We start from the raw sequence: 22,416 nt of genomic DNA on the forward strand, positions 1-22,416 counted from the left end.
AAGGGGGACTTGAACTCCTATTTCTAAGAAATCAGTAAATTTTGGGTTGATGTTGGGGAAAACAGTCCCTAACAATTATAGCTGTTCAAAAGTGCAATAGGCTGCCTCTGGATGCAGTGGATTCCCCTTGGTTGTAGATGCTAGATGCCCATTTGTAGGCTGTGTTATAGTGAGGAATCCTCATAGGTGATACTAGACAGCTGTCTAGGGCTTTCCCGATCTTAAATTCCATGATTCTGTGGTTTCTACTCAGGTTAGACACAAGTTAACTGACCTTTTCCAGTGAGGCCTAATTCTCGTAGTACTGAAGCCCTCAACGTGCTTTAAAATGAGAAGCTGCCTTATTGGCTTCAACCAGAGTGGAGTGGGGCAAGAACTATGGCCAGCAGTGCGTACCCTCCTTCCTATTGTCGCTCAGGGGTATAGTTCTAGGTGGCAGCTTGTGAGTTTGAAGAGTCAAGCTGCAGAGCAAGCCGGTTGTGCATTAACACAGCCAGGGTGCATATAAGGTTGTAGCTTTATTAGATTAGCTAGTATTACATATTATATGCTTGTCTGTTAAGTAAATAAATACACTTAAGAGAAATCTCAATCCACATAATTATATGACTAGTTTTAACCACTGCACAACACTCAGAGTGACTAGATTTTCTTTTGCTTGCGCCAATGCAAATCGGTTGGGGGGGGGGGTGAGGTGGAAGGGAATGGGTTCTTTTTCTAGGACTTTACTGCTCTCCTTTTCTTTGAAAACCCCAAAAAGGAACCAATGGCAAGTAACAGTAATGACTCTGAAGAACATCTCAGCACCTGGAGTTCCCAAGTGAATGTGTTCCAGTACTGAATATTTGTTAACAAATAACCTCCCAGTTTATCTTAGGTTCCAGGTAGAAAGAACAAAGAGATACCAGAGAAAAGGAGGAAGAGGCAGGGTTGGTTAGGACAAGAGATGAGGAACTCCGGGACTGAACTAATATTTCCCAGTATTTCGATTGTGGCGCTCCGGCTGGGTTTAGATTAAGAGGAACTAAGAGGAGTTAACAGGGCTAGATACCATTGGGTCACCGACAAGGAAAGAGCCAGTTGCGGTGATGGCACACTGAAGAAGCCTCGAAGGGAGACGGAAAGGAGAGGAACGGGGATTGCGAAAAGCCTCTCCAGGCGCACCCCTTGCACCCCCTACCCCCACCGTCTTTGGCTCCCCTAAGCTGTCCAACACGTGCAAAAGCAGCCTGGGGCAGGGTTTTGTTATTGTTGTTTTCCCCGCCAGGCAGTCCCCCAAGGTCGGTCAGCCCTCCTCCTCGATTCCTGCCTCCCTTCCATCTCCTCCGGGCTCCCCCGCGGGCGCGGGCAGGGAGCGCGCGTAGCCTCGGCGGGGGCGGGGGCAGGACACAGCTAGAAAGGATCGCTGGCTGCTTTCCAGGTCGGCGCACTAATACGGGCGATGAGGCTTCGAGGCTCCAGCCTGACTGACGCCGGTCGGGGCTGCTGGGGTTGCTGCTGCTGCTACCGCTGCTGTTGCTGTTGCTGCCGCCGCCGCCGATGCCTCTGCAGCCGCTGCCCTGCCGCTGTCTGTGTCTGAGCTGCCGCCGCCGCCGCCGCCGCCAGGCAGCCAGTCCTCACGCCTAGGGGCAGGCGGTGAGAAGCGCTTCAGAGAGGGGGGCACTCACAGGGCACTCACCAGAAAGGAGGGGGCAGCAAGAAGAGGGTGGGGGTGGGGGAGTGGCATCACCAGGGACAGGTAAGAGACTCCCCCCGTACAAATATCTAGAAGTTATGCGCAGTGCCTAAGCTTCGAGTGTCTGTGCGAGCGTGTATGTGTACGCGCGCGTGTGTCTGGGTGGGGGAAAACGCTTAAGTTTTCCTAAAGCTAGGAACGAGCATGCTTTGTCATTTTGCTCTAGAGTCGTTGAGTCGTTTGGGTGGGTGTTTGAGGGTGGGGTGGGGGATGAAGGGTGGGGATGAAGGATGGGGACGAAGGCTGAGGGGCATTACCCCTTGCTGGGGTGCCTTCTTTCTGACGGGGAGTTACAAACTCCGCCTCCATCCTCGGTTCTTCGGCCCCGCTTCTGTTCCCCTCTGCACTGCGCATCTTCCTAACTCCTCAGATTTGGCAAATGGCAGCCACCTGGTCCTCACCAGACCTTGGACCTTTAGAGGATGCTTCCTTCGCGGGATCGCTCGCCAGGAATCCCGGGTGGTGGACGTCGGGGGTGGGGGGGTGGGGGGAGTTGCCAGCCCCAGGCGGGTGGGCGTCGATGGCTTGTTGATGAGGCAGCTAGTTAACTGCCCCCTAAGCCCCTGCTCTGGCCAAGGGCTTGTGCAGGGATGCTCACTTTCCCGCCACTGTCGGGGCACCCCGCTGATGCCTTGCACTTTGGGCAGATTGCTGAACCAGACCTGGAGCTAAGTAACCGTTCCATGTGACTGAGTGTAAAGGAAGGGAAAGAGACAATTTCGGATCGAGAGCTGGGTCGTGTGTGTGTGTGTGTGTGTGTGTGTGTGTGTGTGTGTGTGTGTTGCGGTTGGGATGATTAAAGAATTCTCGAGGGCAGGTGGGCCACCCCCACGTACGGTCTGTTTTGTAGGCTATTTACTGCCCTTACCTTTGAGACACTCAGAGAAGAAAAGTGAGGAATGTTTTTCAAGTGTGCCTGAGCTAGCCCTTGGATTCGTTTCACTGGCTGGTGGTGTATTTGCCTTTCCCCTTGCCTTTGCAGTTCCTTGCCAGGTCTCTGTTTGGGGGTGTGTGGGGGGGGGGGGAGGTGAGGAGGGAGAACAGATACATGAGACAAACTGACGCCAGTATTGTGATCGAAAGGAGAAACACAAGGGAAAACATTTTTATGGATGGCTAATCGCTGACAAGTCTTCCCGTTATTATTCCCCCCCCCCCCCTTAAAAGGAAATTCGACATGACAGCTTAGAAATACTCCGTTGGCTCGGAGTTATTTTCTTTCCTCAAAATGGGACCCCTGAGAAATGGCCTACAAATGAAATAGATTAAATTTTGGTGTAAAATTACATTTAAGTCATCCCTTACCCCATAATTCACAAGTTGATGTAAACAGATAGAGTTGGGTGAATTTCTCTTAATGGACCCAATTTATGGCTGCCATTTTAGTGGTTTACTAAATTTCTTGGATTGTTTTGGGAATGTGGTTTACCAAGAATAATGGTAGTGGAGATAATTAATAATGTCACCTGCTCCTGGTTTGTGCACCTTTCCGTGTTAATATGGTAGTCCTGTCTTGCTTAAGGAGATATCATTGTGAGGAGGTAAAATCAGATGTTTACATTTTAAAAATAGATATTCTATATTTAAAAAGAAACTAAAAATAAAACCAAAATAATTTTTGGCCCAAAATAGAAAACTTCTCAATGAATGAATTTTCCTTTGCTTGAAGAAGTCGGAAACCATGAACAAGATTTTGAAACATGTTCAAGCTACGGTTGTCTGAGAAGGCCACTACAGATAAGAAAATGATGAGATAGTTTATAAATAATAGCTATCTAAAAATATTCATGAAAAATACATTTTTGGTGCCATCAAAACAATTTTAAAATATAATCAAAGAAATGCAGACCTTTAAGAGGAAAACATCTCATTGTTGGTGGCAAGACAATGTCTGCACCCAATGGTCATTTTATTAAGTCTGCTGTGATAGAGAAGCTCCTTTATGGCTGGCTAAATGAATTTGTCAGATGCATAAAGATTAGCACTGATAACATTTAGAGAACTCCAATGATTCTTGACACGAATAAACATATATTTTAAAGTAATGGTATATATTTAACAGAAAGCCATTTGTGTGTATACATATATATATATATATAAAATCTATAGACAAAATAATTTCAAGTTAATTCTTAAAATGACAATTATCTTTTCTTAGTTGTCATGTGATGTAAGTGGAAGCTGGCTTAGTTTCTTTTCCTTTATTCTATTTTTCTTTAATTTTAAGAGTTTCAAAGTAATATAGATTAAAGATCCCCAGCTACTGAATTCAATAAAAGTATTTTGACTAGTAAAAACAATGATGTTTGCAAAGCAAGATTCCATTAGAGAATATTTAAAAGATAACAAAATGATAAGTCAATTTGTTTAATTCAGTCTAACAGGTGGTCAGTTCAGCCATTTTAGAAAACATTTATTTATGAAGTAGCTTCTCCATGAAGAGCAATTGCTAGGAGAGAGATAAGAATCAAATCAGACTGTCTTTGTGTAGGGGACAGAGCACTGAATTTATAATCAGAGGAAGCAGGTTCAGTTATTAGTTTTGCCAATTACTTGGACAGTCACTTCCTACCCTTGCCCCCGCCCCCCACCTTTTCATGATTCAGTGGCATTGGTCTCTTTGCTGTCATTCACATAAGATACTCACTCCATCTCCTGAATCAATAAATTTTCCCTAGATGTCCCCCATGGTAGTAATCCTCTCCCTTCTCACCCTTACCTCCTGGCTTTCCTGACTTTTCTTCAAGTTTTAGCTAAAATCCCACCTTCTGCAAGAAGCCTTTCCCAGTCTTCCTCGATGCTAGTGTTTTCCCTATAAGATTATCTCCAATTTCTCTCTCTGTGTGGCTCTCTGTCTCTCTCTCTCGTTTCTCTAGCTCTCACTCACTTTCCCTCCCTCTATATACATAGGTGTTTAGATGTTATCTTCTCATTTAGAATGTGAGCTCCTTGAAGGATAGAACTATTTTTGTCTTTCTTTGTGTCCCCATTTCTTAGCACAGCAGCTGGAGAAAAAAAGAGTGATTAATAAATGTTGGTTGACTGACAGACTTATTTAACATCTGCCGGTCTTCAATACTTCATATGTAAAATGGGAGGCTTGGACTAGATGATCTCAAAAGTTCTTTCTAGTTCTAAATCCTCTGATTCTGTTTTCATAGAGCATTCAATATAGCAATAGTATAATACATATACAAAGAACTGAAATACAAAACATTACATAATTAGTTCACAAATTCTATGGGATGCTTATGGGATAGGAAGGGAATGGGACATCAGGAAAGGCTTTATGGTGGAAGTATTTGAATTGAGTTTTAAAATGAGTAGGGTTTCAATAGTAGTGATGGAAGTGATGACAACTAAGTTGCCGAGGGCAAATCAATTAAAACACTAACAACAAAAAAGCATTATTTTCGTTTTACTGACCCAACTCCAACCTATTAAAGTTTATCAGTTGCCAAGCTGAAGGGGGTAGCATTTACTAAGCAGTAACTATAGCGCCAAGGTAGTCTGTTTATCTCTGTCAAAATTTATTTTATAATTAATGAAAAAGCAATTTCACTTGTCTGTTTTCTATGCTAATAATAATATATCTCACCAAAGTTTTCTGATGCCTCATGAAGTGGAGATAAGTAGTTTATTGAAGAGTTATGCTAGTGAAGCACAAGTTCTGCCTTATCTTACTAATCTAAAGACTTCAAGGAAGAGATGATGATGATGATGATGATGTTATCAGTCATCTGAGGAACAGTATTGCCAATCTCTGAGAGGTTCATCACAAGTTTGGCCACAAGGTGATGAACTATTTGGCCATAACAACTCTCATTACCTCCCTAACAGACTTGTTGAGAAGAAAGTACTTTGCAAACATTAAAGTGATATATTGTTAGTAAATTTATCATTAATAATTGTTATTATTAATAATAACCAATGCTTAAAATCTTTACCTTTCCTTTTAAAAAAGGTAGACAGATGTAGTGATTTGCCCAGGTTAAAATTTTTAAAGAATAAAGATTAAGAATTTTATGCTTTATGCTGTGCTGTTGCCCCTTACTGGTTATGCATAAGCTATGATCTCTGTTGGTGGAACAAGTAACCAAAATGCCAAAATCATGGATTCTTGAAGGATTCAAGTAAATAACAATAACTTATGTAGTATAGTCTGACATTTAAAAAGCTTATAATAAATGAAGAAATGATCCTAGTCAGATTATAGAATACTAGAAAATTGTGTAAGATGTTAGAAATCATGTTGTCAAAACACCTGCTTTTACAGTTGAGGAAAGTGATGATCCAAAGATGAAATGCTTTGTGTCCAAAGTTACAAAACTGGTTAGTGGGAGAGCCAGTATTTAGATTACAGGTTATCTGACTCCCTCTCTAATGCTCTTCACCTTATACTATGAAGGATCTTTCTGGAAAGTAAAATTGTTTCATTTCTAAATTAGCAAAATGTTTACTGAAAAACATTGAACTTCTACTGCATTAGTAAAGTAGATAGAAAACTTGGGGTTAATTGTTTTATACCTAGAGAGACATTCAGAAAAAGGAAGTATTCTGAATTTTAAAAAAAAGTAAATATAGCAAACTGTGAAAATGTGTATTTCTAGAAATAATTGTAATCCTAAACTGTCAGATTTATTTTTTTCTTGGTGTTACTAGTGAGTTAAACACATCATTGTTAAAGTTAGCCTACAATAACAGTGAAATTCACAACTCGCCTATTATGACAATGGGAAAGCTTTTTTGAATGTTTTAATGTTAATCCCGTGAAGGTCCATGTCATGGATGCTGGCATAAAGAAAAATATACAAATATTTCCTGGCAATAAACTAATCTTTTAAAATAAATATTCCTGTAAGTTATGCTTCTTTAGAAACTTCTTGCCAAGACAAATTGTTAAGATCTCAAGATATTTTGTTAGTATTAGTGTTCATAGACATAAAAATGTGGATGTTAATCTTTCCTGGTAGTTTGCCTCCAGACTCTCCTCTCTCCAGTCCATTCTACATACCATTGCCAGATTACTCTTTTTAAAGAACTACTTTGTACGTCACTACCCTGCTGAAAAAAATTTTGATGACTCTCTTTGGCCTACCAAATAAAGTCCAAACTCCTTATTCTGGCACTCAAAATCCTCCATAATCCATCCCAACCTATCTTTCCAACCTTTCTTCCATTCACTCCCTGTGTACCCAGTGTTCCAGCTGAACTGCCTCTTCCTGAACATACCACCTTTCATTTTTCTGCCTCTCTTCCTTTCTTATATTTAGATTGGAATGCCCTTCCCGCATCTTTACCTGTTAGATGATAGGATCATATATCTAGACCTTAAGTGGATTTATAGGTCATCTAGTCCAACTCTCTCATTTTAAAGATGAGGACATTGAGGGTCAGAGGGTAAGGTCATATTCAAGGTCATGCTCAAAGTTATATAGGTCATTACTATAATAATGATAGTGTCAGAATTTGAACTCAGGTTTTATAACTCCAAATTAAATTCTCTTACCAAGGCATCATGGATTCTACCCATCCTTCAGAACCCAAATCACATGCTTCCTCTTCCATGATGCCTTCCACAAGCACACAGTTTTTCTCCTTCCTCTGAACTCCTCAGGTACTTAGTTAGGTATGTGCATCTTTTATGCCCCTTACTAGAACATAGGCTCCTTGAAGGCAAGAACCATGTTTTTTTTTTTAAAGTCTTTGTGACACCCTCACAACACTATGCCAGAATTCTACTTTGATGCCTCACCTTGGGATAGAAGTGACCCTGAGCTTTTGAATTCTCTGCTAGCAGAGTGCTAGCTTTGAAAGGCACTGTAGTCAGACTGAAAGTGTTTGGGTCAGTTTATGGCTTATGTAAGACGTCTGAAGGTCAGACATAAGAGTAGAAGTGTATCACCAGGAAGCTGGCTAACAGGTCATTAAGTTTTTGGACAGAGTAACTCTTAGAGAAGGTTGAGGTTTATGTGGGTGGAGATGAAATCCACACTAGTGAAATCACAGATAATTCTAAGTATCCAAGTATCTCCTACAGCATTTGGCACAGTGCCTTGTACCTGATTGTGTTAAATACATATTTGCTAAATGAACTAATCTTTTTTTTTCTGCTTAACAAATGATCCCTTCCCAAAGCAAAACTCATGAGAGTTCCTCCCCCTACAATAATTCAGTCTTAAAGGACCTCAAGAAGATACAGTGTCATATTGTGAAACCATGACTTTGAGGTCACAGTTATATACTTAATTGTCTGAGCAAGAACGCTCAAATCACTTCAGCACCTAAGGTCTCCTATATTTTGATCTCATCAGTATTATTGTGGGGGATCACAACAAGGTAAGCTTATATGATGCTCTTATTGCATTAGCAATTTTCCACATCAGATTCACTAAATACACAATGGAAGCTATTTAACAAAAATCCACTTTAGTTTGATATGACTAACAAAGACACTTGAATATGATTCCATGGAAAACTGCTAATGTAATACCTTTAGCTCTCTCCTTTCCCCATAAAAATAGATAAATAAAAATTGATACTGTTTTCTGTGTGTCTATTACAACTTTTTTTTTTTAAGCAATTGGGGTTAAGTAACTTGCTCAAGGCTACACGGCCAGTTATTTCTGGGTGTGGTGCTGAGTGTCTGAGCCCGGATTTGATCCCGACACTGGAGCCGGTGCTCTTACTTGCTGAGCCACCTGGCCTCCCCTCTATTACAACTTTTTACACAAAAGAGAAAGTAGTATGCTATTCCTGAAGAACTGTTTTTTGCTAGTTTAGGGCTGTTTCTAAGAGTTCTTGGCACGGTCAGGTCTATTTTTGAGGAACAGAATCTGAACTTAATTTGCTTCTTATCCTTTGAGTAGCATAGCAGCCAGTAGGTTCAGTAGACAGAATGCTGGATCCGGAGTCAGAAAGACCTGAGTTCAAGTCCAACTTCAGACACTACCTTTGTGACTCTGGGCAGGTCACTGTCTATTTTAGTTTCTTCATCTTTAAAATGGGAATTTCAATAGTACCTACTTCCCACACTTTGCAAATGTTAAAGCACTATATAAATGCTCTTCTTCCTCCTCCTCTTTTTTTCCCTCTTCTTCCTCTCCTTTTATCAGACACAGCAGACCACAGCACCAGATGCATATGTAGATGAAATGTTGAGATACAGCAGAGTTCCTGTTGTTATGAAGTTTTTAGTAGTACAGTCATAACACATTCACATGGATAGCTGTAAACATGATGTTAAGTTCATTAGAGAGCTACAAAACCAAATGCTACGTAAGATTCAGGGGGCAAGTTCATGATATGTTGAGAGTAATCAAAGATGACTTCATGATGCTAGCAGTAGGCCCTTGGAGTGGAGCTTTAGATGATAGAGAGAAAGAATATTAGAAGTATAGGGCATAGGGGCGGCCAGGTAGCACAGCGGGTAATAGCACCGGCTCCAGTGTTGGGATGACCTGGGGATTGAATCTGGGCTCAGACACTTAGCACCCACCCAGAAACATGGCTGATGTAACCTTGAGCAAGTTACTTAACCCCGATTGCTTAAAAAAAAAAAGTATAGGGCATAGAACAAGGAAACAGAGGGTTTAGAGCATAGAGTGTATAGAGGGGAGTCATGAGACAAGGCTGGGAGAGGTAGGTTGGCTTTAGATTATGGAGGACCTTGAATGCCAGGCAAGGGAGTTTGAACTTTACTTGCTAGGCACTGAAGATTTTTGAAAAATGGTATGATATGACCAGATCTCTGAGTAAGAAAGGTTATTTTTTTTTCTATGCAAAAGAAAGACTATTCAGTATTGATAATACCTGGTGGATAAACTTGCATTTGAAGCTACTCTTACATGTATTAGGAATTTATTTAATAGACTTTTGTTGAATGGGGGGAAGAGTTTTATAATTAGCATCATGAAAATAGTGCTTTTGTGATGAACTTACTTCCTTTTAAGTAACTGTGATGTCATCCCTATGGACATTTCCTCTGCCAAAGCAGGTATTAACCCTTTCATGCCTTGGGAGGTAGACTTTGTTAGGGAATTGCTGTGGTTCAAAAAATCATCAGGGGTTGTCCACTCTTTCAAGGATAAGCTTCTCTGTGGTTGACTGGTCTGCTTCTTGAAGAAAAAACTAGCTTTCCTCTGTCTCCTTTTCCCAATTCTTTGTTTCTGGTGACATTAAAATTCTCATAATTGACTTGTGCTTGTGAACAGACATTCTAGTTGTGTCATCTAAGTGAGGCACCAACCATAGAACAAAGTGCAGACTCTTTGGGGAGGGGGAGTGCCCAGGAATCCTCTCTTAGTAGCAATCTTAGAGCTCTCTAGAGTTCAGGAGAAGGAGGTAATAGACTTTGAGTGAAATCCCTACTGCCAAGGGATTCTGGGTAGAGTTATGGGCAGGTGTGCAAACTGTAAGGATCTGCCTTTTTTAACTTAGGAAGTCTGGCCCAGCCTTCCTCTCCTCCTCACTCAGGTAAGTGAGGGGCAAGAGAGAAGCCATTGCTGCTGCTTCTGATGCTATCTAGGGCACTAAAACATGATTATAGACCACACTTAAATTTTATGCAATCCATATTTCGTGAAAAAATGGGACTTTATTTGGATCAGTAGAGCATAAATCTTTCTGAAATAACTTTTGAGGAATCTTTGGGGTTCTGACATGAAAGCAAGGAAGATGTTGTAAAGAGCACATATCATATGGCTTGTGACTGAACCAAGGGCAGGTTCCCAAACAGAAGAGAGGGAACCAATAAAGGATCCTTTCCTAACCAAAAATTTTTCTCATGATTTCCAAAAATTAATTTCAGTTTATTACACTAAAACATTATTAATTAGATACTTATTTGGCTTAATAAGTATACTTTTAAAAATATACAAAGACATAGAAAGATTAAGGTAATTTATACCTTGGGGTGGATTCATTTCATCACATTATTTTCCTTTTAGTACCTGGCTAAGTGCAAATAGACCTGGAAAATGAAAATTTTGATTAGGGAGGAGGTAAATTTTTGTGCAGTATTTTGGAGTCATGGAAACTATGTTGGGGTACAAGGATGCTTATAGAGAGGCAAGAGTTAGCATGAACCAAGAAAGTCAAACAACTACCACCATCTTGACCTCTATTCTCCTCTCATCCTACCTGATAGAGGTATCCTAGGACCCTGAACCCAACAGACTTGAATCCTACTTCAAAATCTGGCCCTGCAGCTATCATTGAGGGGAACAATCACTGTGGAGAAGGGATCCACCCACCTTCCTTGCCATCACCAACACTTAACACTTAACACCAACAACTACTGAGTAGTACCCACTAAGGTACAGATATTCTCAAGATCCCTAGGAGTGGAAGCACTCTTAAAATCACTAGTCTTGTATCCAACCTAACTTCTGCAGCCATCATTCTGGGAAATGCCCTATTAGCGGTTTGGCCTGGCAATTACTTCTATAGCTGTTGAAGAGCCAAAAAAGAAAATTCTTATTGCTGAAGCCCTTGGCACTGTAAGATGGTTCAGTATCAGAGACTAATAGGATTGTTTCCATGGAAATACCATCTACATTGCTACTGTACCCTAAGGACAATGGAATCTTTCCATCTGACCTGCAAATTAAACCAATAATGTGTGGTCTCCTCCATTAATAAGTGAATTCCTAAAAAGCAGATGCTTGTCTTACTTTTCTACTTGTATCCCCAGCATTTAACACAAACCTTGGCATATAGTAAGTGCTTAATAAATGATTTTTAGTCATTTATCCAAAAATGATGGGAGGCCTAAAAGGAAGGGGATACAGAAGAGGAGCCGGGAAAGTGCCAAAGACAAATTTCACCTTGAGTTAGTACTAGTAGCATTATAATTTGCCAATATCATGGGCTTAAGTAAGATAAATGTGAGCTAGGGAACTAACCAACACTCATGATGTTTTTCACTGGGAAAGTATTTTCTGACTTACCAAAAAACCTAACTCACATAGCTAATGTTCCAAACTAATGAAGACAGTAATGATTATCATAAATTTAAGAGCTGATAATGAACCTGAACTGTTGGGGGAAAGTTGTGTGATCTTAATTGCTTTGACAATGCTAAGTAGTTTTGTGCTTCTCCCTTATTACATTTCTATTTTTATATTACTAAATGTACATGCAGTACTAGAAGAATTCCATCTTCAAGAGATAAGCAGCATCAAACAACAGTAAGAGATTAATAAATGTTTTCATTCATAAAATGTGCATAGTAGTATCTAAATGCCTTTGTGTGCAGAAAGGATAAGTATGTTTTTATGTTCCTTATTTTTGTTGTAATTTAGCCATTTGTCAGATGTTTCTGACTCTTTATGGCTCCTTTTTTTGGGGGGGTGTTTCTTGGCAAAGATACTGGAGTGGTTTGCCATTTCTTTATCCAGCTCCTTTTACAGATGGGGAAACTGAGGCAAACAAGGTTAATGACTTGCCCAGGGTCACAAGCTAGTAAGTGTTGGAGGACAGATTTGAATTCAGATCTTCCTGACTGATGCTCTATCTACTGCACCACCAAACTGCCTACTGTTTGTTTATATAATTTAGTAAACAATAACATCGTAGGTTTGTATGATGCTTTGGAAGATGGCGTAAAGCCATGCCCCAGCAGCTTCCCAGAGGACTGCTGCTGTGAACAGCTTTCAAGGTTCTGATGACATAGTATAGTGAACACACAAGAGTCTTCTTCTTAATTCCTGCTGTCTCTAGCCCTGGGACTCTCCATATATAGTCATTAGCTCCTCCCCAGGAGTTCACAGATTGTAGAGTTCACTCATGCTGTTTCTTAACAGGCTGAAACAAGGTGTTAATTCAGTAGCTGAAACAAGGCATGAACTACTTATGTGCTTGCCATTACAGATGGAAACTTTACAATGAAGAGGTCTAGGTTAGGTCATTCCACTCCACAAGAATTATTAGGTGCTTCAGATCTATGACTTTTGATTCGAACTGTTGTAATAATCTCCTAATCTGTACATCCACCCTCTCTACCTCTAATCTAGTCTCTGTACCTCTATTAAACTGATTGCTACAGCATGGATCTGACCACAATCTGCTCCTACTTGAGAAGTTTCTCTGGCTCCCTATTGTTCCTAGGATTAAATACAAATTCAGTTTGATATTTAAATACCCTCAAAATCTGATTTTAACCTATATTTCCAGACACATTCCATATTTTCTCCCTTTGTTCATTCTATATTACAGCCACACTGGCCTATTTCCTTTCATCACTGTCCATCTTCTATCACTGTACCTTTATAAGGATGTCCTCCGTGCTTCTTTCAGTGGTTTCCCTCCTCCCTTCCACCTTTTGGAACTCCTAGTTCTCAGTTCTCTTCAAGGGTTATCTCTTTCAGGAAGTCTTTCTTGATTTTCCCAGTTGTTTGTATCCCTCCCCCATCAGACTTTATTTATTTTGCAAGAATCTTATGTTGACTTCTCTGTGTATGTATTGTATTGCCTCAGTAGAATGTAAACTTCTCATTGGCAAAGACTGTCTCGTTTCTGTATTTGTATCACCAGCACTTAGTATAGGCTTACATGCCTGCTATATGCAAAGCACTGTTCTAGGCTCTATGGGAACTATAAAGAGATGTTAGACTGTCATTAGTCTTTAGAATATTAAAGTTTCTTTGGAGGCAAACAAATAGCTGTAATATGGGACATGTTCGAATGGATCATAGGATCATAGATATGAACTAACAGGAACTTTAGAAGCCACCAAGTTCAATTTTATAGATGAAGAAGCTGTGTTGCAGACAGATTATGAGTCTTGCCCAAGATCGCACAGAGATGATAAATTGTAGGGTTACAATTTGAAGTTGATGACCCTGTAGAGTTCATTTCCCATTTATACAAAAGCATATTGAGATCCTCCTAGAAGGCAGAAGGAAGGCTTTTACAAATCATATTTTATGGTAGATCACATTTTTAACATCACACAATTAAATGAAAAATGAGGAGAATGTCATAATCTATTTACTTATTGTTTATTGACCATAATTGATTTGGTAGAGGAAAATACAATATTAAAAACTTTTCCACCCAAAATTGTGACTCCCTTTCATATGTCAAAAGTGTACCCAAAAGTATACACAGAAGTGTGCAGAGATCATCTTGTTCTAAAGAGTTTGGCCTAACTGTCCACATAGAAAAACCTGAGAGAACAAGGAAGAATACCCATTATTTAGATCTGATAGGCAGTTGGTATCTTATAGCGTTCATCATCAGTATATATCTTTAACAAACATACAAGTGGAAAATGAGTAGGCCCAGAACTATACAGGAAGTGGTGAGTGGACTGAATTGCTTTTGAGAAATGGTGAAATCCTTTAAATGACTCAAGCTTCTCCCTGAAACAAAGACCCCATTAAAAAATATCAATATTCTCTTGGTGGTGGTATATGACTTCAAGTCATGGAACACTACTGTCTCTGAAGAACTGAAGTAAAAGATCATGCAAAAGATAATGGAGATCTACAGGACAGGTGTGAGGATATCACAGATAAGGAATTATGAAGGGGAAGTAGTGAAAGGATGTCATCAAGGAAGTATGTGATTTAAAGGAAGAAGAGTTGGTCTTTTTGAGGGATAGCCCAAATGCTACAGTCATAACCCAGGGTTATAGGTAGAACTTAGGAAAGGACCCACAAGGGATCCCTTTAATACCATGTGCTAGGGCACGGACATGAATCATATAGGATGGGCACACATGAGTTAGATGCTGTTTCTATTACTGGATCAAATATTCATATGGGATCACAGATCCATTTGGGTAAAGACCTGACCTGACTATTTAGACTTTCAATAAACTTACTGAGGAAATTAAACTCTGACAGTGTTCCTTTTTCCCCCAGATTTCTCTTTTACTGCTCTAACTTTTTAACTTGGCTTCCTTTCACCACCTACTGGTTTGAATGAAATACTAGAGAGACACTGGAGGAAAAAAAAATCTGTTCTCCAGAAACATATTTCAGTGTCTTAATTTTCTTTGCCCATTAGACACCCTATTACCTATGGCAATTTAGGAAATGATGGGTAATCAACATTTACATTTCAGTTGGAAAATCAAACCAAAGGTATGGCCCAAAGAGAGTTCTGAATCTCAGGGACCTAAGTACAGTTAGATTGGGGCTTCCCAAATGGCTTATTAGGTATAAATTCCCTGAGAGGTTGGTGTTCTAGTGAACGGCTGCTTAGTATAGTCCATGAACGTTCATTCAGATTAGGAAGACATTCTATTTACAGATGCCTTTGTTACTAATATTCAGCACTGACTCTCAAATAAGACTAATTTTTCTTAGCTTTTATATCCTGAAATTATATATGTGTGTGTATATATAATAAGACAATCATTCTTGTTTAATATAATTTATATTTGTATTATTATAATTTTATTATTTAATATAATATATAAGTATATTACATCTATTAAAATTATATTGCTATACATGAAACTTTAGGATATAAAAGCTAAGAGAAGCTAGCCTGATAAATAGACATACAAAATAAGTGTATATATATATAAATTTTAAAAAGTATTTTATACATATATATTATATATGTATGTATTTTAAAAGAATGTATTTTTTAAAACTTAAGGTATATTTATAGAAATATGTGTATATATATATATTTATGTGTGTATGTATGTGTATATATACATATACTATGTATATAATATAGACATATATTTGTATATATCCCTTAAAAGTTTTTAAAAATACATATTTGAGCTTTCATAGGCTCAGACAAGCAAAATTCATTTGCCTTTGGGAATCTTCCAAGAGGATTCAGAAAAATTCTGATTTTAAATTCCTTCAGTGAAGAATCTGTTTTTAATTCAGCAGACTTCTCCAAGGTAAAATTCACATTTAAACTGATAGCACTCTTGTGCAATAGGCTCAATTAGATCTCTTTTGTGGGGCAGGGAAATCCAATCTTCTATACCACTATGAGAAAGAGGATCTAATCTATGATAAAACCAAAGTGATTTTTTTAAGTTCAGATCAGAATATGTTACTCTGCTACACAGTAAATGCTAGTGGCAACCTGTTGCCCCTAAGATTAAATATAAATCCTCTATCTTACTTCTAAAGCTCTTTACCACCCTGTCCCAACCTGTTTCCAGTCTCTTTTCGAATTACTTCTCTTCCCTCATTCTGTAATCAAGCCAAAATGACCTTTTCTCTGTTCCTTAAATATGATGCTCCATCCTTTGTCTTCATATCTCCTTCTTTTCCCTCCCTTTTGTCCCACATAGGGAATCATCCCCTTACCTGTGGGTGCTCTGCCCAAAGAAATACACATTGTGATTGCTGAAACCTCACAAAATATCTTCAGGTTTATGGGCTAGAATTCTTTCTTAAGGACTATGTCTTAAATCCAAATCACTTTGACTCTCACTGATTGGCCAACAATAAATCCCAGCCCAGGCTTTGCATTGTTTGGGCCCTGATGTCTCAGAGCAAGAGTAATAGTAATTGTTTCTGTTTTAGTTAGGAACTGAAAGTCTTCTCCTTCCTGACTGATTTAAAAAAAAAATTAAAGGTAAAAGAGGCTTCATTTCTTACCTAGCCTTAATTAGTGAATGGGTGTTGCCTTAGTCAAACTGAGACCTGGAAAGACCCTAGCTTAAAAAGGCCAATGTTTCCCATCCATTCATGACCATTTCCAGGCATCCTGATCTTTATCTTGCCACTGGACCCAGAGGCTCCAGAGGAGAGAGTAATGCTGGTGACTTTGTATAGCTCTCCCTCACTTAAATCAGTTCACTTGCAAGTCATGGCATCTCCTTCCTGAAGTCAAGGATCTCTTTGAAGGACAAACAACAACATTCATATCTTCATACCAGCCTTCTTTCCTATTCGTGGAATTCTCATAGAATCCCTTTAAAATACAGCTTAAGCATCACCTTCTTTCTACATGAAGCCTTTCCTGCTATATGTCTGTGTATCTATACATACACACATGTACACACACATAAAACTTTAATAGCTTCTGCATTGACTTTGGGAACACCCTGTATGTGTGTATGTATGTCTGTATACACACACATATATTCATATCCATACATGTGTATATTTATTTTTCTCCTCATTAGAATGTAAGTTCATTGTAAATAGGGATTCTTTTATTCATTACATTTGTATTTCTAGTACCTAATATAGTGACTAGAACATAGTAAGCATTTAATAAGTACTGGTTGATTGCTTGATTGATGAGGTCATTATTTATAAGTGAAGTTCAGGTTCTCATCTTATGGGCAGTCATGAAATGCTGATCCTATCTGACTTCTGGGATGTCATGAAAATTTAAAGTGAGTTCTAATGACCTGATTGGTAGGTAAGTCACTTGAAATCTTTATTGCCTTTTTCTCCTTTAAAAGCTTTATATTGTAGGATATAGGAACACTTTTTGATAACTAAAGTAATTTTGTACTTTAGGAGATCAAAGCAGTTGACTTAAAGAAAACAAACCTGTTTGTAATTTATTTCTGAAGTACAAAACTACTCTTATGGTATAAAATAATAAGCTTAATTTTAGCATAAGGTCTCAAGTGATTCTTTCATGTTTTCTCTTTTTCAGTGTAGAAGCAAATGGCGTTTCTAAAACATTATTCAGAGAAGATTGATGAATATGGGTGGAAGGGGAAGGAAGGGAGGGGAAGAAAATAAGCATGTACATGGTGCCTATTATGTACCAGGCACTGTGCTAAGTGAGTTCCCCCCATTATTATTTCATTTAGCATTAAGCTAGGAAAAAAAGATAGGAAACTAGAAACTATGGAGGTAGGACATCAAAGTTGTTAGAAAATTCTAGCCACCCATTTTTAGACTTTAAGCTATCTGGAAAGATGTAGGCATAGCCTATAAAGGTATGGTCAGCAGTGGGCATGAGCATTTTCTGAAGGCCTTATTGTGATTAAGAGGCTAATTTCTACTAAGGCTTTGTGGAAACCATTGTTCCTTAATTTCCCTATCTGTGAAATGGAGAACCTCATGCAAATTCAGCCCAGAAGGATCATCAATCTAGGTAGTTGGATGGGAGCTCAGAGGCAATTCAATTCAACTTCATAATTTTCTAGATGATTTGACAGAAACTAAAAATGCAGAGAGGTTCAATGACTTGGTATTCATACCAAAGCATTGTGGTAGGAGGGAAAAAAAAGATTTCATTTTTAAAATCAGTGAAGATTAGTAGAAGAGAAGAATACTATAACAAAACTTTAGAATGGAGTTTTTAAAGGAAAAGCATTGAAGACTATGTTTTGTGCAAATCATTTGGAACTTCTACATTAAAAATTCATCACTAGGCTCATAAAATTTAGACAAGCAAACAAGAGGGAGTCATATGTTTTAAAATGCCCTGTTATCAAAACCTTCCAATCTTAGGTCATTTACTCTCAACAAATCAGTGCTAGATTAAAGGGTATGGGTCTTCTTTAAGGGATAACAGTGTAGCCTGTGATGTAGTCTACAGTGACACAGCATTTCTCAGAATAAAATTAAAAGGGTCATTTGATCTTTTTAGATCCAGAAATGTGGAACATTAGAGAAAAATTTACTATCATTCTTCAGATGCTTTGTGTTTTTCCTCATCTTCTCTTTCCACTAGTCTACAAAAGCTTGGGAGTGGATTTAAAAAGTTGTTAAGGAAAGATTAGGAATCAGGATTTCAGAGACATTTTCTAGTTCTTTAACATTTGTTAGGATCCTAATCCAATTAACACATATTTGAATGCATGTTTTATAAACAAAACTGTGATTAGCCTTGTAAGTATTTTTTTTAAGTATAAGGTATAGTTCTTTTCCCTAAAATACTTACACTCCAGGTAGGGAAAAATCCTAATACATATCTAATAATTAGAGAGCAAATAAGTACCCCATGATGTGGTATTCATACTACATATGAGTTTAGAAAAGCAGGAGATCAACTTGATCAAGAATAATACTAAAGGAATTCTAAGTTAATTAGACTGAAGTGCAACTAACCATATGAATACTCTAATCCAATAATTATTAAGACTAATATATACATGTTATGTTGTCATACTAGACATATATTATTAAACAGTCCTTATCCATTAGCATGTCCCTCCTACCAGGAGTCTCTTAATCTACCATCTTCTGAGAAACCAGCTGGCTGCCCTTGGAAAATTCATCCCTCTCGAAGGATGAACTTTGAAGGATGAAAAAGATTTTGAAAAGTGAAGGGAAGTAGGGATCCAGATTGAGGCAAAAGTGTGAACAAGGGACACAGTCAGGAATGAGCATGATGTGTAACAGCAAGAATAAACTTTACTAAGAGTCTACTATGTACCAGGCACAGTGCTGGTGATCGAGCGTACAAAAACAAAAAAAACCTACGCCTGCCTCCAAGGAGCTTATATATCATTGGATAAAAAACCATGGACAGAGAAAAATCAAATACAACATACATATATAAAATAGTAATTTCTAACAAATGGGGATGATCAGAAGGAAGCCAGAGATCCCATAGGGTAGAGGTGAGAAGGTAGTGAATTCTAGACTTAAGGAAAGATTTGTGAAAGGACACTGAGTTGGGAGATGGCGAGTCACTTAGCCCCTTTTCCCCTCAATTCCTTATCTGTAAAACGAGGACACATTGAAGCTTCAGTGGAGACAATTTGGTGGTCATTACAATAGTCTAGGCGAAAGATAATGATAGCCTCAACTGGGGTGTAAGTCTGTGTAAGTGAAAGGAAAAGAATTGATGGATTTAAGGGAAGATGGAATGTTGAGGAAAGCTACTTGGAAGAGGGTTGTATGTTGGGGTTCAGTGGGAAACAAGGTTGAATAGATAGAATGCACCTGTTTGAATAAATATGGAAAGCCTTAAACACCATTCAGAGTTTGTCTTTGATCTTGAGGTGGTCAGGTGGATAGAGCTCCAGAAAGATTGAGTTCAAATCTAGCTTCAGACACTTGCTTAGTGGTGGCAAGTCACTTAACCCCTACTTACCTTGGCTTCTCATCTGTAAAATGTGGAAACACTGGAGAAGAAAACAGCAAACCGCTCCAGTATCTTTGCCAAGAAAACCCCATGAACTTTGTTACCTGGTCAGACATAACTAAAAAACAACTGAACAATAAAAGTAGATTTTAAAGCTGGGCAGTGATATGATAAAAGTAATATTTTAGAAAGATTCATTTCACATAAATATGCAGAATGAATTAGAGGGGAGAAGGAATGGAGGTAAGGGATACAAGTTAAGAAAATGTTTAAAGTATTCTAGGAGTGAGGTAATAAAAACATGAACAAGGATCCTGGGAGTAGAAATGGAAAAAGTGAACCTGAGAGATGTTTTGAAGGAAGAATTGATAAGATCTGGTGAGAGCTTGGATATAAGAAGTGGGGCAAAAAAGATTAAAGTAAAGGTTCCAGAATAGGAGACTAGAATAAGTGATGCTAGGAAAATTGGGAAGGAGATGATTTTGGAGGGAGAGGATCTGTTAAGTATGGACATGACCACTTTGATGGGGCATCAAGATAGCCAAATGGAGCTATCTTGTGACATTTAAAGGATTCCTATACTAGCCAATAAAAGACAATCTATATGATTCACCTCATAGGTTTTATTCTTCAATGATTGTAAAATATTTTAAATTCCTTTGGAAAATTCATTACATAACACGAAAGTATCTCCTAAACTTCCACATAGAAGCAATAAGGTGGTGCAGTGGATACAGTGCTGGGCCTAGAGATAGGAAGAGCAGAGTTTAAATCTAACCCCAAATGTGTTAGCTGTGTGACCTTGGACAAGTCACTTAACTTCTGTCTCAGATTCCTCAATTATAAAATGGGGATAATAATAGCACCTACTTCCCAAGGTGGTTGTAAGGATCAAATGAGATAATATTTGTAAAGCATTTAACACGGTGCCTAGCACATAACAGGTGGCATATAAATGCTAGATGATATTATTATTACATAATTTCCTTTAAGAGCTCATAGGTATGAGGGAGCTAGCTTGAACCAGATAGTGAGTTGATTGTTAAATTATCAGCGTGAATAATTATCTCAAAAACTGGTAAAGGCTATAATTCAGGGCTTGTTTTGTTGATTGTCTAGATTTAAGAATTTAATTTTAATTTAATATAATCTACATTAAGGTTTAATTTAGAGGGGCAGCTAGGTGGTACAGTGAATAGAGCACCGGCCCTGGAGTCAGGAGGACCTGAGTTCAAATTTGGCCTCAGACACTTAACACAAAAACTAGCCGTGTGACCTTGGGCAAGTCACTTAACCCCAATTGCCCTCCAAAAAGCAAAAAAAAAAAAAGATTTAATGTAGAAAAGGTTAATGCAGAGTAAACTTAAAAATATGTCCTTGGTATATCCTTCCCTGCTCCCCAGGAGCCAGTTGTTAAACATTTACCAGCATACCCCCGGCTTATCTTGAATTTCTATAAATAATATCTATGTTAAAGAAATTAATATTCTAAAATGTTATGGCTCATGGCTAATGTAAAAATATATTTTACATGTTAGTACATGTATAAATGGTATATTGTTTGCTTTCTCAATGGGTGGGGGAGGGATGGAAGGAGGAAATTAGTTTTTGAAAATGTTATGGCCTAATTATATTCCCTCTGTTGTCCTTACTGTTACTTCCCTTTCTCACTTGCCTTTGTTGTTTCTTCACTCTCAGTCACTGATTCTTTGGATGTGGTAGTCTTCAGACCATTGATGCCATATGGGTGGCAAATGTGTGATGTGAAGCTTTTCTCTCTCTGCCTAGGGAATCAAGAGTCTGGAAACAGCAATTAAACTTGGAATGAGCGCATAGGGGCAATTTTGTGTTTTCCCCAAGGCCTTAGTCTAATGATTAACACCTGGTTTATCCCAGAGCTAGGCAGTTTCAGCAAAAGTTTACATACTCTTTGTTGTTTTAAATCATTATCAGGTCTGGAGAATCACCAGATTCATATCTAACTCTTGAGTTTTTCTTAGGGTGTAGCTCTGAAACACTGGTAAATGTCATTTGGTCCCTACTCATACTATGCTCATTTTGAAAAAGCTGGAAAAGGAAACTGTTGCTAGCCTTTGGTTAGTGTATTTCCTTATTAACCAGGAGCAGGTGCAACATTGCAATGGAACATCTAAAGAGATGGGACCATATGGCTTAATTAATTACTGAGTGGCAAAATATTGTGTAATTCTAATAGCAATTCAGTTCTATAAGAATAATGTAATTATTAAATTGCAAATTCTATCTGAGGATCATAGATCTATCTAGAACTGTAAGGAACCTTTTTAGTAATTTAATTCACAGCCTCCTTCTTTCTCTCCTCTCCCCCATCAGTTTGAGGAAATGAAGGTCCAGAGAAGTTTGTGACTTGCTCAGGGTCACACAGGTAGTTAAGTAGAACTGGGATTTGAACTCAAGTCCAAGTTGAGTACTTTTTCTAGGCTTTTTTGTTGCCTTTTATACTTACAGTACAAATATTATTTAATGTCATTAAACATCCTACTCTAGGGGTCTCATAATAATGTGGAGATAACTCTGGCTTCTTGAAAATTACATGAAAGGACCAGCCCAAATTATGCTCCAGTCCATCTGGGAAGGTTTTCAGTAGAGGTCTAGTGATAGACTTTATATATATATATATATATATATATATATATATATATATATATATATAT

General features: G+C 38.4%; 1 protein-coding gene across 2 annotated transcripts in view; it reads left to right on the plus strand.

The window, feature by feature from the left end:
- The first annotated feature begins 1,433 nt into the window (after positions 1–1,433).
- The window catches only part of SMAD9 (SMAD family member 9), a 109,202-nt gene continuing 88,219 nt past the window's right edge, over positions 1,434–22,416 (plus strand). Inside the window, exon 1 of one of the 2 annotated variants that reach the window (XM_069064662.1) lies at positions 1,434–1,738. The gene's annotated coding sequence lies outside the window, so the exon portion shown is untranslated. The remainder of the gene's footprint in view (positions 1,739–22,416) is intronic. The other variant, XM_069064663.1, reaches the window with a different exon arrangement.

Source organism: Petaurus breviceps, unplaced genomic scaffold, assembly GCF_028583685.1.
Source record: "Petaurus breviceps papuanus isolate PSGF00001 unplaced genomic scaffold, PetGlider_PUasm1.0 90639, whole genome shotgun sequence".
NCBI lineage: Eukaryota > Metazoa > Chordata > Mammalia > Diprotodontia > Petauridae > Petaurus > Petaurus breviceps.